Raw genomic sequence first — 13,106 nt, 5'->3', positions numbered from 1 at the left:
TAAACCCCTGCCAGAACGCAGAGCAGATTTGTAGGCAGTACTGATGGTGTTACACCATGTACGGACCAGGCATGACTTTGATGGTGTAGCAGAGTACAACAGCTTTAAAGAAGCAACCATTTTGCTCAGAATGAGACACAGTTTGGGCCACTATTTTGATACCTCTGTGCATATGCAGTAGCTCCTAAGATTTGCTCTCCAAAAGGGGGACTTGTATCTCCCCAGAATAACACTTGCTCTACTCTATGCACATTTGACACAAAATCCTACAAAGAGGAGATGCCCACTGGATGGCCTTGCCCCTTCACACGTTTAGGAGATTAAAGAATCTCCTAAATTAAAGGGTTTGGCTTAAGTCATAACATGACCTCCTTCAACAAAAAATAATCTTACTACTGAACAGAAATCTAAAATCATTATTCCTCGTAATGAAAACTGTTGGTGGCGGGGATACTGCACAGTTCTTTGTCACAATGTATATAGCATCTCAGAGCTCCTCATTTATTGAGGTCTGCAATGTGGCTGTTCCCTCTGTGCTCCTTTGGGCCTCCATATTCTGGTCAGAAACAAACTTTCCCCTTTCCTCCTGTCAGGTAATAGCTCAGTAAGAGCTGTTGTATGGCATTATTTCTTTTATTATCTTTACTTTATTTTTTTATTTTTATTTTATTTTATTTTATTTTTTTCTTTTATTATCTTTACTTACAGTTCACATGAGAAATTCCAGTTTACTTCTTTTAAAAACTGGGTGCAGAAAGAGAAGCCATGTAGTACGATTTCTAAGGAACACATTTCTAAGGAACGATTTCTAAGGAATGCAAAACTCGCTGACGGACGTGTATGGCAGCACCCATTTAGAGACAGGATCTCAGTATTTAAAATCTATGAATTATGAGGTGTCACAGAAGTACTAGCAAGAGCTTTTCCCCAGATTTTCCTGACCATATTTTTCCTTTATTTATCCAGAAAGACCAGCTTTCTGAATGCAGAAAACCACTTAACACTGAAAATGAATTGGACGTGAACACTGTTAAGAACAAGATGACAGTGGTTCATCTTGTCCTCTGCTTTAAGGAGGAACGCCTTTGTAAGAAACACTATCTAGGGAGAGCAGCCAAGCTTCACCACTCCCTGCTGCTCATTGTAGTCTCCAAGCAGCCAAGATTGATCAAGGACAGTGAAGGTATGTTTCTGCCTCATCTTTTTAGTATTGTCCTGGTCTTGGCGGGGATAGAGTTTTTCTTCATAGAGACTTTTATGGTGCTATCCTTTGGATTTGTGATGAAAACAGTGTTGATAATACTAACATTTTAGTTGGGACTGAGCAGTGCTTGCACAGAGCCAAGGACTCTTCTACTTTTCTACTTCTCATGCTGTCCCAGCAGCAATGAAGTTAGGCGTGCACAAGGAGCTGGGAGGGAACACAGCAAGCACAGCTGATCCAAACTGGCTGCAGGAATACCCCATACCATATCATGTTGTGCTCAGCAATAAAAGCTGGGGGGAAAGAGGAGGAATGATATTCAAAATGATGGCATTTGTCTTCCCAATAACTGTTATGCACAATGGGCCCTGCTTTCTTGGAAATGGCTGGACATCTGCCTGTCAATGGGAAGCAGTGACTGAATCCCATGCTGTGATTTGCTTGTGAGCACAGCTTTTGCTTTACCTATTAAACTACCTTTATCTCACCCCATGAGTTCTCACTTGCACCTTTCCAATTCTCTCCTCCTCCCCAGAGGGGGCTGAATGATCAAATGGCTGGGTGGTGCTGAGGTGCCTACCAGAGATAAACCACATATATTCACTTATGGACTTTCTCTCACTCACTCTTGGGCTTACCAGTGCTGGCCCCTTTAACAACCTCCTGTGGCAGCTACTTTCAAAAATGTAGCACTTATTGCTGCATAGGCACGGACCTTCTTTACTTCCTCTAACCAGTCTCCTATTTTCTTAAATACGTCTTCTAGTCTAAGTATTGCGGGATCTGCTGAACGAAGTTCTGCCTCCAACGCCTTTTTTGTGAGTTCAGAAATCTAGAAGAGCTCCTCCTCAGCCTTCTACCCGCAGACTGAGGAGCCTTTCAGCCCCTCCTCATAAGGCAGCAGCTCCTGTCCTTCAGCTGAGGACAGATCCTCGTCAGGTCCAGTGTTAGGTTATGGTACCTAGGTGCACAACCACACATTCACCCCCACTGAAGCTCTATATGAGGCCTTTCTGGAGATCCTCCTTGTGAGCTGCAGCATCTGACTCCAGAGACTTGGTTTTCTCTCCCTGTTCCCTTTTCCAGGTCATTGATGAGATGTTGATGGAGATCTGGGGGACTGCTGCTTTGCATCAACTCTGTACAGCAACAATGAAGCACTAGTACTTGCTTTCTACCCTTTGATCAACATTCAGTCCAAAAATTTACGTTTTCTCCAATCTGGTGGAAATTAATTTTAATAGCTCCCTTGAAGCCCTTTTGGAAATCCAGCTATGCTACATTTGTGGGAATCCCTTCATTCCCATGTTGCTCACCTCACATAGCACTTCAGTGTTATTCCTCTTTTACAAGAGACTGTGTTTATTCACATTCCCAAAGATGTCATTATTTTATATTTCACCTTTCTACTGGCCTGGGAAACAAGACTCAGTCTGTAGTTCCCCACAGAGTGCCTTTTGTGAGGAAGAAGCAGGAGGGAATTAGACCAGCAACCCGCCAGCCCTCCAACACCAGCTATTTGCAACAGTCAGGTAGAAACCCTGGCCAGTCCCTCTCCAATTTCATATTTGAGTTTCTCTTGGGTGAATGCCATCTGATCTAGGGACTTACTGACATCCAATATATGTTTGGTCTAACATTTCCTGTATATTTACCCACACTCAGCTACTTCATCTGACCCCTACCCTATTTACTCAAAAGAATGGCTCAGTTGTAGAAACCTCCCCAATGCCTTCAACAGCAAGGAGCAATGAAAGGAACTCACTCAACTTCTCTGCTATAGCTTTATAAATCCCAAGTTCTTCCTTACAGTTTGGTCATTAAGTGGTCCCACCTTTGCCCTGCCTGACCCCTTCTTTTGATTTAAGAACCTTTGAAAAGAAGCTCGAGCACCCCTTGTAAGTTGCTTTTCAAATTTTTAGTCCTCTATTTCCTGCCTACATTTGACCTGCCATGATTTTTAGGTTTTCTAGTTCTCATTTGGACAAGCTTTGTATTTTTTTTTTTTAAAGGGCATTTTTAAGCATTTCCTATGGCAGCCTCCTCAGAGTCATGCTCCCAGGAGCTGGATCACTTTGATGCCTTTTTTCTCTTGTTTTGGTTTTTCCTTATTTTTAAAATGGGATAGTTTACCTGGGCTTTTGATAAAGCACTTTTGAACACTGCACACTGTGGGCATCTTACTTTTCAGCCTACTAGTATATTTATTTGAACAATTGTCTCTTTTTTTTTTTTTTTTAATATAGTTCCCCTTCTCTATACAGAAGTATTTGCAGACTGAATTTATTCAGCCTGCTCTCTCCCACTATGACATGAACTTTATCATATTGTGTTCACTGCTAAGGAGGGGTCTTTCTTTAATTCATCTTGAAGTGGAACTTTTGTAGCACAACACGATCCAGAATTGCATTTTTTTTTGTGGGTCCTAACATTACCGTTCAGTCAGTTGTGTCCAAAAATTTTCTCTCTCTCTCCATCTCATCCTGATGAACCACTGACCTATCTGTGTGTGTGTAGATACAATCTCTTGTTATTATTCAGGGTCCTAAATTTGCAGCTTCTCTGATTTAACTTCACATTTCCTAATAACTGTTGTGGTCCTTAGCAAGGGTTTGCAGTACATTCCTACTTATTCTTATTAGTTAATCTCTATTATTAGAGTGGGCAGAAATCCTGTGCAAGACCTTCTCAGTGCTTCCCTTTCTGCAATATTTTTAAGCTGTTACACTTTTCATGCTGTGACACTCTCCTGCCTGTACATATTATTCTCTCATTCCTGCAAAGCTGGTAGCCTGGCAACTCTGTTACCCCATTGATCACTATTCCATTGATCATCCTCCTCCTACTGCATCTGAGATATGTATCATAGCAGGCTTGTCATCCGACGCCTGGTTCTCCTGCTCTCTGTCTCACTTTTTAGGCTTCTAACACTGGCACAGAAGCACTTACAGGTTCCACCCTTCCCCTGCTGTTTAATATTGCATATGCCGGTACACTAAATGCCCTTCTTTGTTACTGTCTTTGTACTTTTGATTCTGAAAAGACCAGGAAGGCAACAAACTGAGCACTAACCACATCCACACCCTGTAGGCTGTCTCAGCAAAAGCTAGGTGCTCCTCTCTGCGTGCCAGTTTCTCCTGATTTCTAGTTAGTGTTCATACCTGGGTTTGCTTGAGTGGTACCAGCCAGAGCAGAGAAAGCAGCAGGGATGTCTTACTTCTACTGCCATAAAATCAGTACAGCACTGAATAGAACATTTGGTTTGATTTTATGCTTGAGTATTTAATGCAGTTTTTTAGGACCTGATTCCTTCACCCAATACTTTCTACTTAGGGTTTATTTGTGATTCATCATCATCCTTGCCTTTTTGCAATAGCATGGCATTTTTTACTCAGGTTTTTCATCATATGCCATAACCCACAAACGGATTCTCTTTTTATGATTATTTTATCATCTTAAAAACACTAAAAGAAATGACATGCACTACATATAAACTAACATCATTAGCATTTACTTTCAAGTATGCCATTGACAGCAACAGCAGTACTCATCTTCCCTCTTTTTTTCCCCCCCCCCCAGACTCTTACTTCATACTTTTGTAACTATTAGAGATTAAAAAATAAGCTTAATGCATCTGCAAGCTTACCAATGTTGCTACCACTTGAGCTACCTCCCCCATCGCTCTTCCTGGATCTTGTATTTCAATCATCATTATACAGGCTTTGTTGATTCAATATTGTCTTTTATGCTCTAAGTTCGTAAAGCCTTATTAAAGTTTAATGAAGACATGAAATTGGATAATATTTGCATGTAAAATAAATCTGTAGTCTAAGCGATACCAAGTATCTATAATCATCAAAACAAATCATTCAGCTCGAGACAATAAAAAGAGAATGCAAACCAGAGAACAATTTCTACAGAATCTCCTCCTGGTAATCAACTACCAGAGGTTCACTATCTACAATCATTTAACTTATAAAAAATTACTTATTGAATTGGTATTTAATCAGTTTTTTCTACATTAGAAACCCTGATATCTATAAGATTCTGAAATGCAGTAAGTGTTTATCCTAATTTTTAACTATTTCTAAAAACGCAACTCCAGAATACATCAATTAAGCGCAAACTATGATGTATGGGCTAAGTGGCACATGGAGGAGCCCTTTGCTGAAATGCTCCTCATACTACAGAACAACATGGAAGGAAGGAATCAGTTTCAATATACCATTGAAATTAAAAAACAAAAATAAAAACATAGTGACAGGAGAGATGAAGGTGCATATCTTTTGCTCTTGTACTATCTGCAGGAGATCTAAGCAATTTAAGACATAATTTATTCTAAGATCAAAGTTGTCCTAGTTCAAGTCTCTCTGCTGTCAGAAATGATTTTAAACTAGCAAATTATTTTACTGTTTTTGTAGTGATTCTTGGAGATGCGTTTTTATGTTCTTCCAATACAGTAGGAGGTGACTGAAGACTAGGAAATATTTTGACTGAGTCAAAGACAACTCAGAAGTCTGCTTCTCCTTGAATACAGGTAGAACAGCACTTGTTATTCTTAGCGCAAATGATACCTCCACTAGTTAAGGAAGGAGAAGATAACATGTCCCTCATGAACTGCCACTAGAATTGAGTCAATGCTGCAAAATACTATCTATGAATATTCATTTCAGTTTTAAAACACATTTACTTGGACTTCAATTTTGCATCCCTTTTGTGTTTGCTTTTAGCATGTTCTAGTAAATTAATTGCTAGCAGAAATGTTTGCTGGAGCTGTGAATTTTAAGCAAATGCTACAAAATATTTACTGAAAGTGCCCTTTGAATTTACAGTTGTGGTTATAGCCAGCAGCAACATGATTCTTTAGGTTAATTTAGACATGTCAATGGGGAAGAAAACAGCAGGTAAGCCACATCTTTGATTTCCTGCTATTAAAATCAGCAAGAAACCATTCATGAGTCATAGTGACTTAATTGCAGATAGATGCAGTAAATAATTTTGGATGATAAATATTGCAGAACGTGCAAGTAGTCCAAAAACATACTGCAATGTTAGGATGACACAACCTTTGTTACTCCAGTGTGATTACGCACATGGCTTTACAACACCCCTAGTGCTGGAGTTGCTGCAGGAATGGCAGCTCGTGCTTTATCTAAACAAGCACCTTACTGCTGGCAGTTTTTTGTGATTTTTTTTCTCCTTCTCCCCCAAAATCAGAAGTCTGCATATTAAATGTGAATGTTTATACAATTTCTACAACTGGAGGGGAAAACAAAACAAACAAACAAACAAAAAACAGTAGCATGTAAGCTGTATTCCTCAATGCCATTCAGAAGACATCAAAATGACATCCTGAAACTTGTGAGGGGGTAGATACATATCAGCCATCCACTGTAAAATGAGGTACAGTCTGTTTTCTAGCAGGCTATACACAAGTATTACTTACATTTTTAAGTTTTACTTAAACTCCTGACATAGCTGCAAAGCCTGGGATTTCAGCATAGCACAGTACAATTAACAGCATTTGTGTTTTTGACTTGCAGTGTGTGACAGATTCATTTTGCTAACCGGAGCTGCTTTTGAATGCTGATTGCAGCAGGGAATGCGCCCATTGCTCTCACCAGGTCCACATCCTCCCTAATTCTTTGATGAATATTTACATCACATGAGTATTTACAACACATCTCCTGCCAACCTCAGGCACCCTCCAATGACTGGACCTAGTTTTGTTTTTGTTTAAAGTGTATTTAGCACTCTCCTTCTCTCCCTCAAAACACCATATGTCTATAAAGTCATTAAGATAATCGAATATATACGTGCTTCATACATACATCTGTGCCTACAATAACACAGAGTATAGCCATTCCAGCAGAGTGCAGTCTCTTTTCTGCTTAATAAGGTGCCTTGTTAACATCTCTTTTCACCAGCAGTATTAGATGCTACAAACCACCGTTTCTGCTGCAGCAGCTATGAAATGGCCTGACCTGGCAACACGACTACTGTCTGAGCAGAAGAGCAAAGTAACACAGCTCTTTAGGAGATCATTGGGTTTGCAGAAAGTCAACCTTGTACAATCCTAGCTCTAAATAAGCCTTTTATTAAAGCAATGAAAACAAAACAACAGCCACACACATACACCCCTCAGAATACCAGTATGACTTTTTATTGGAGTATCCATGAAATCCATGAGATCTTATAGCAAGGGACATATATGACTAACACAAGGTGGTGTCCATATAACTTTAAAATATTTTACGAGAAACAGGTGCTTGCTACTGAACAGGAGAGGTTGAAAAGAGAATGTGGAATTATATTCATCTTCTTGGAACGGCATGACTACAGGGAAAAAGCAGTTATTAAGCAGCAGCAGAAAGACTTCCTCCAGAACAGTCACAATCATAAGGAAACAGTTGAAAAATAATAAAAACAGGTTTGCCTCAATTACTTCTCAGGTAATGAAGGTCAGAAATTGGAAATATTGAAGGACATTTTGCTTAAAAGTTCAGCAAGCAGAGGGAGAAAATGTTCTGCTATATCTATGCAAATGCGTGTAACACTAAAGAAAAATCATGAAGGAAATAATGAACTTTATTGGGATGATAGATGAGTTTATTTCTACTTTTCAAGATGCAGCATTTCAGCTCTTGGTTTCCATTCTCTAAAGACATTTTATGACTAAATAAAAACTTGTACTTTTATTAGGATGTTTACACAGGCAAAAAAAATAAACTCTCAATCTTTGGTGAATAAGCCTCAAAAGAATTCCTCAAAATCCTATGGATTACTCTCTACCAAAAGATTGTGAAAAACAACACTGCAAACAGAGTAAACTAAAAAAAAAGGAAAAAAAGATAATTCGAAGAACAAAGAAACAACCATAGTGCACGAAGATGTCTTCAACATTTTCAATACTGGAATACTGAAATACATATTTCCATAAAAATGAAAAGTAATCTATACTTCCCTTTACTGATATGCTGCCATAACAGCATTTATTTTAAGACAAAAAAATCTTATAATCAGAGTATTATTTTTCTATTTTTCTATTCCACAATGTTTAAAGGAAAATTGTGATTTTTTTTCTTAAGATTCATACTTTCAGTTAGTCATATGCATATTTCATAGCTTCTTCCAATGAAGTATTTTATAAGCACTACTTAATAGGAAATTACCCTTCTATTTCCTGTGATGTAAATCACTTAAGAAAAATAAGAGTAGTAATTACCCTAAAATTCTTTTCTCTAACTTTTCTTTTATAAGATCTGAGGTTAACAGGCTTATTTTTTGCCTGATCTATTTTAACACAGTGCTGACTACTGAATAGATTTAATTTAAACTTGCCTATTTTTTCAGCTTGGATTTCACCTGCCCAGTGGTACAGTATGACCTGACAGAGTAGTGACAAGTTCTCATGTTGTGCTCTTGAGTGGCATAGGAAAGTGGAAAGCTGCTATGGGAACCTGTGATCCATGTTCAAATGAGTGAGGATGTTGTCTTTGGCTGACAAACTTCTCACTCATTAGCAAAAAAAAAAAAGATTTATAACTGTCTGGGGACTTGCAGGTTTCCATTCAATTAGATACCTCTAGAAGTAACAGCAATTGGTTCCATTCAAAGATGAGAAAGTTTAGACCAGTATTTACTTCAGATTAGCTGACAGGAATTTCAACCTCATACAGATACCCCTCTTCTCACGAGGCATCACCAAGTGCAGATGGCAACTTTGCTGTTCACAATGCAAGAGATCTACCAGTCAGGTCTCCTGTCTGCCTCCCTCTCCATCCCCAAGGGAATATTTTCATTCATGTCCCTAAAAACCAGTCATGTGAACACCTACTGGGAAAAGAAAATTGACAATTTGAGAAGGGTCAAATAATTCACTCAGACTCTGAGGAGTGAAGTGCTTCATATCTTGTTTAGTTAGTGATCTGTTTTGTCCTTTGTACTGGAGAAATTTTAGAAGACTTTTTAGCCAGCCTGAGACTTGAGGTTCTACTCCATTTGTTTCTAATTCCTTCTTGTTTAGGAGTACCCCATTACTGAAGAGATGAAGACTGATCCAGTTGGGGTAAGATTAAAATACATGGCTTGGTTTGTTTTTGTTTGTTTTTTAATTAGTGACTATCCAAGTAATAAGCAGTTGATAGTAGGTGTTAAACTGCTGTTATTCTTCTGGGTGGAATGAAACTCCTTTCCAGGGTAGCTTCTGTTACAAATGAATGGCCCGATTTCCCAGGTGTTAAGAGGCACAGCTATATCTACCATCTCACTTGAACAGCAGGACTAGAAACATAAAGAAATGCTACTGGTCATTATTAATTAGTTTATAAAATAACTGCTTACAATTCTTTTCTTTTAGGTTTATTAACCATCCGTCAAAGACATTTTGAGGCATTACTATTTTCACCTAGGATTCTGATAAACATTTCAAATCTTTGTTACAATCCTGTACTTCACATAAAAACCTGTTTGAATATATTATTGAATATGTAGAAGGCAACTATCTATGTTGGGGTGGATACACCATCAGACATTAAAAATAACGTATGACTCAACTCAAAAGAATAAGATGCATTAAAATGTGAAAATTCACGTTTCTAAAGGTATCTCCAGAAATAGAAGAATTCACAAGTGGTCCACAAATAAAATGAGAATAGTTTTGTAATCTACTGTTTACCTGTCACTTCTAATTTCAAAAACAAAAATAACCACCATCTCACAGACTGCATTAGTAAATAGTTTTGCTCAAGTATTTATATATATATATATATTTTTTTTTTTTTTCAGAATACCTTTAGAGTTATAACATGAAAACAATTAAGAAAACCAACGGCCTAAAAAAAGGGATAATTTACAATTACTGAGTAAGAAGCTAAAGGAAAGATTTCTTGTTTTAAACACACACTACAGAGCTGAAAACTTCCATGGAAATCTGAAATTTACTTCAAGGCAGAAATACACTCAACCACTTCCAAATGCAAGAGAGGAAACAGGTTGTGGGGCAGAGGGGAGATCTTCCGCTCAGTTCTTGGAGTATTCTGTTTCTATGAGAAATTGGATAAATGGATTTGCAAAAGGCTCATTTTGCAGAGATAGTCAAGATGTCAAGGACTAGAGTTTACAATTGGATTTGTTGTCTCAATGTATAAAAGCAAACTATTTATATACTTTATAAAGACAACTTTAGACATTTCTGACTGTTCACAGGATCAAGGGTGTTGACAATGAGGTGGCACAATCAGTTATCATAAAGCTTGATGTTTGGAATAAACAGGATGATCTAAGTTAACAAGTGCAGTGGTCTTCCATTCCCAATAAGAACCATAAAACTGAGCTCAAATATTGAAAACAAACGTTGTGGCAACAAACTAAACCAGAATGCTAACTCATAGTAAATCCATGACAAAGTTATGATACAGGAAAATAACACCCTAGCTCAGTGACTGTTTAAAAAGAACATCTCCAAGTATTGATATATTTCTTAAGTATAGCTAACATTTCACAGACTTTTCTCTGTAACATATGGAAAATCGTCCTCCTTTCTTTCCTGCTAAAATTAAAGTGCCACCCACAGGAGGAGAGAACAAAGAATCACTGTGCAGCCCACCTTGAAAGAGCAACTGTCTGAGCAAGATACTCCATGAAGAGATATGCAGTAAATTAATTACTCCCTGGAGCAAGCTGTGCTGGGAGGTGCAATCATGTGCATTCAAGGAAGATGGAGAAAAATGCAAATTATCTCACATATTTCTCAAGTATTTCTTACTGACAGAAAAATACTGACAAGTCTTGAGATTGGCCAGGACATCAGAGGGGCCTGGACAATACAAATTCCTCCTTAGTGTACATCTAAGAATCCACTGTGGCAATGTGACATCTGAAGCCAGTTACAGCTAGAAACAGTGCAATTAAGAGAAACCACTGAAGTGATCAGTGCTGAAAAATAATTTTTGGAGTTTTCTCTAAATCTATGCCTAGTTGGAACTGACAGTACACAGCAGCAGTGGTAGAAGTCCACAGCTTTCTGGCCAGATTCTTTCTGAAAACACTAGCCTTTGGAGGCATGATTCCACCAGTGTCACAACCGGTATGGTTTTAGACAAAATGAAATCTAAGCATATAATTTAGTCCGATGAATATAATAAAGGAAGGTAACAAGTTCAGATTGTACTAAGAAGAGAAAAACGGTTACTAGCAGCAAGTACAAATAACACCTGTATGGCACTGGTGGGCCTTGGGTACAGTGTTCCCTTAGGTGAGGCCAGAATATCCATTTCAGAGTTCTCTGATTCCATGTAATTTCTAACATCTAATCCAAAAATGCATCAAGGCCATGGGAGTAAACCCACAATTTACAGTATTTGAACAAGAGATTGCTCCCTTTGAGATACATAAATGTGTTTCTTCTTAACAAGGAATGAAGCTAATTCTTAGTTACAGACAGCATTGTCAGGGACAAAACTCCTGCAGGACAAGTGAATTTGCTGAATTTGAGGTTTTGGTTAAAATTGGCCTCAGACAAGTGCCAAAGCCAATTACTGCACTAATCTGTGCCCATTATACCTAATGGTGTGTAAATCAACTTGGAATCTAGCCTTAGCATTCGAGGGAAGGACATTGAAGACTCAACAACACTACAAGAAGTGTAGTTCTTATGTTACCAATGGCCAACATTTCTTGACTAAATGTTTAGCCTTAACTTGATACAGATACATAAATCTGTTTTGAAGGAACTAATTAACGAAGAATTTATCCTCTGTTTTAAAAAGCAAGATAACACTACAAAGAAAGTCAATACTAGATTTAAAACATCTCCATTTGCAATTAAAATCCTCAAAAATGGTTCTTTGCATTTGAGATTTATCTGGCTGCATTTTGCTGGTAATAGTACTCCTAGTACAAATGCAGTTACAAGCAAATTTGCCCTTAGCCAGGACTAAGATAATTTTCTTGCAGGGTTATTTTGCTAATGTAGTCATGAGGACTCATACAGTAACAAAGAATTCTGAAAGAGTAAATATTGTCACTTTATATATCATGTAGTTTCCATAAGATGTATTCATGATGCACAAAACACACTTATGAACTTTTTTTTTTTTTGGGGGGGGGGGGGGGGGGGGGGGGGACGGGATGGGACACTTATCCTATCTTCAGAAATTACACAGGAATAAAGTATTTTTTTTCTTAAAAAATAATTTTTTAAGCAGCATAATTTATACCTTTAGAACATAAATCTAAGAATCTGAACAACTTCCATGAGATTTCAGCTATATAAACTCAGGTTTTCATCAGAAAAAATAAGAATAAAAAAATAACAATAATAATCAAACATTGCTCAATATAAGCATGGATGGAAAACAAACAAAAACCCCAAAGATTTTTTTTTTTTTGGTAAGAAATAATTCCATCAACTGAACATATGGATAAAAAAGTACTACAAATAAAAAGGATGTTAACCTGTGGTTATATTTGGGAACTAAACAAATGGCATAAAGGGGAAAAAACACAGCAAAGGATTGGGTGACATGTATGATGTATGTATATTTCCTTTTAGGTGTATTTCCTTGCAGAAAGACAGTTTAATGGATTCTCCAGTTCAGCTAGATTCAAGAAAAAAAATGCTGCAAATTAACCCCAGTTTTTTTTCCAGGACTTGCCATATAGCATAGATAAATGCATGTGTGCATGCTTACATGCAGCTCTCCAGCTGAAAACAGCTTTCCTGCATGCTGTACACTCATTCTTGAGACAGTAGCTGGAACACGTCATATACTGATGATGATATAGAACAGCACAGCCATCTCTTCAATCCCTCCAAAACAAAATACCATCCACTACAGGCTATTTTACATAATTTCCAATTACAACAAGATGCTCTACAGTTTGCTTGGAGATGTTTTAA

This window comes from Cygnus atratus, chromosome 6 (assembly GCF_013377495.2).
Source record: "Cygnus atratus isolate AKBS03 ecotype Queensland, Australia chromosome 6, CAtr_DNAZoo_HiC_assembly, whole genome shotgun sequence".
Classification (NCBI taxonomy): domain Eukaryota; kingdom Metazoa; phylum Chordata; class Aves; order Anseriformes; family Anatidae; genus Cygnus; species Cygnus atratus.
Note: the sequence above shows the minus strand (reverse complement) of the source record.